The sequence below is a fragment of the Pleuronectes platessa genome, chromosome 8 (assembly GCF_947347685.1).
Source record: "Pleuronectes platessa chromosome 8, fPlePla1.1, whole genome shotgun sequence".
Classification (NCBI taxonomy): Eukaryota; Metazoa; Chordata; class Actinopteri; order Pleuronectiformes; family Pleuronectidae; genus Pleuronectes; species Pleuronectes platessa.
This window is the reverse complement of record NC_070633.1, coordinates 2,447,812-2,450,430: the sequence shown is the minus strand read 5'-3', so window position 1 is coordinate 2,450,430 and position 2,619 is coordinate 2,447,812. Positions and strand designations below refer to the sequence as shown.

Below are 2,619 nucleotides of genomic sequence, written 5' to 3'. Positions count from 1 at the left end.
AGTAGTAGCACTTTGTATACAGTTAATTGAAAGCTGATCTTTGGAATACTGCAAAAAATTGCATATTTTGTTCACAACTGTTCTTGTAAATGTTGATTAAAGTGTGATATAATGTTGGCGTTATTACTTTGCCTGCCTCACTTTTTCATTGCCTAACCATAACATGTACTCTTAGCTGTAGAAGCTTATCAAATTATTATGAGTAGAATTGAGTTCAGCTAATTGGTCTGGCCCTCCACAACTGTCCATGTTTCTCATGTGGCCCCTCGAGAAAATTAATTGCCCACCCCTGTCTCCCCCTTTCCTCCCTCTCCAAATTTCTCTCCTCTCAACCCAACCAGTGGAGGCATGGCTGAGCAGCCCAGTGTTGTGATGGTGCCCTGCAGGGGGTGGGAAAGGTTTTCCATCAAAGATGACCTTTACCTTACTTATCATTCTCATCTCCTCCACCACCTCTACTGCTCAGTCTCTTCAGCCGTTTTCAGACATGACCTGCGGGTAAAATCCAGAGAGTTTACCCAGAGTTTGTGTCATGGCCCCTGCCTCACCTGCCTTCTAGTTTCTCTCTCTCTATCTCCCTCTCTCTCGCTTGTGCAGGTGGCGTCAGTAATTACTGATGAGGGCCTGGTGTGCTGGAGTTGGGGCCTTGATTGACCAGCTGCCTTTATAAGCTCCACTCCTGCTCTCAGTCGGTGCCGGACTATAGACTAAGTTACAGTCAGTTGTCGCAGCCAAATATTAAGATTTCCGTAAAGGTCCTGTTCATTCCCTGTCTGACTTCCTCTGTCTCCCTGCCCAGGACCAGCAGCTGGACTATTGCCCCGACTCCAGCCCCTGCCTGCCTGCTTGCCTTCCTGCCTGCCTGCCTGCCTGCCCCCCTGCCCGCCTGCCTGCCTGCCTGCCTGCCCTTATTATTGGACTTCCAATAAATCATATTTAACTTTACTTCTGCCTCAGCCTCTGTCTCTGCCTCTGTGTCCGAAGCTTGGCCTTAACAGTATAGTCCGGCCATAATGGACTTGGCAGAACAAGCTGAGGCTCTCAGACAGGCAATGGCTCTCCAAGGAGTACAGCTGGGCCACCACGACGAAGCTCTGCACAGCATCCAAGATAAGGTGGATCAGATCACCACCGCCCTGTCCACTCTTATCGCCCGGCTGGATGCGGCTCCTGCCGTCGCCGCTCAGGTCCCTGCTCCTGTTCAACAAGCCCTCCCAGCCGCCCAATCTGCCTCTGCTGCTGGCACTGCTGCCCTCGAACCCCGGATTCCCCCACCAGCTAAGTACTCCGGCGATCCCAACACCTCTTGGTCTCTTTTTAAAGGTAACATTCTGATCTTCCCTACCCAATAGTCAGAATAACTATAAGTGCTACTTGCATTGAGTAATAGCAGTTGGCACACAGTGAGGTAGAAGGTTTTTATTTTCGCCTGAATATTTTTGGTAAACAGATGCCTGCTGCTGACTATAGCTGGGACTTATGAGCTGGAAAACCCAATGGGACCCTAGCATGAAGCCTTGACTAGCCCAAGTTCAAATTTGAACACAATACCAAAGAAAATGAATATTTTACAGATGTTTTACTAAGGGCATGTCTGGGCGTTTTCCAAAAAGGCCATTTGGAGGCTCCAAAGGACCCTTGGTACCCATGGTAACCAAATAGGCTAAAAAGGCTACTTTTACACTAAAAATCATACTTTTATATAAAGGAGACAAAACTGGTCATATGGTTAAAAATTTATTCAAATATACATCTTTCAAATTTTTGGATACATGCCAGCCATTGTAGCAGTCACGACTGCAGGAGGAGGCTTGTGGAGGACTTTGTAGTGCCCTATCAGGATGTCAGCACCCATGAACCTCGATGGACCTATGTGGGAAAAGAAAAATTAGTCGGGAGCTATTAGAAGAGCCGTACAGAGGCACCACACCCACACCTATATGCATATCTGTTCACATTCATCTCGACACACAAAGGCACACTCATCTCTCCACCATCTATATGCACATTCTAATTCTCAAACAAAGACAACTATTATCTCTCCCACATCTAAATCCACCCCTTTTACTAATCAACAGCAAATCCTAAAAAAACACACGAACACACACACACACAGTAATTTAGTTATTTATTATAATAAAATACGTACTTGTCAAGAGTAATGTCTCGTCCTTCCTGAAACATGGCGTCTGCCTCGTAGTCAAACGACGTGTCGCTGTCTTCCTCTGATACGTCATCATCAGACTTGTCGCTGTCACGCCGATAACACAGATCCCTTTGCTTGTTCGGTCATCAAGTTTCATTTCTCTAAACGTTTCTCCATAGTGTAGCTTCAAAATGCTCCATAGCAAGACTGAATTCTGCACACGGATCTCACAGCAACGCCCCCGAACTTTTACGCTATGAGATGCTCTGGAAGCACGTGTTCGCTGTTGTGCAGTGACTTGCTGTGTGTTGATAGTTCTCTATCAGGTCACGGAGGACATGTACTTCCTGGAAAATGTAATTGGCTAAACGATAAGTCAGTCATAACAAAAATCGACTGCAGTTGGCTGAGCCTCGCCACGTCAGAAGAAGGGCGCGCACTGTCTGTAAACGAGGGCTCTCGTTGGCTTTTGC

At 46.8% G+C, this 2,619-nt stretch overlaps 1 long non-coding RNA gene across 1 annotated transcript; it reads right to left on the bottom strand.

The window, feature by feature from the left end:
* Positions 1-1,724: 1,724 nt before the first annotated feature.
* On the bottom strand, positions 1,725-2,394 carry LOC128446416 (uncharacterized). The gene is made up of 2 exons (XR_008339575.1): positions 2,150-2,394; positions 1,725-1,869 (listed from the first exon to the last, which is right to left on the bottom strand). It is a non-coding gene; the product is annotated as an uncharacterized LOC128446416 (long non-coding RNA).
* Between the last annotated feature and the right edge of the window lie 225 nt (positions 2,395-2,619).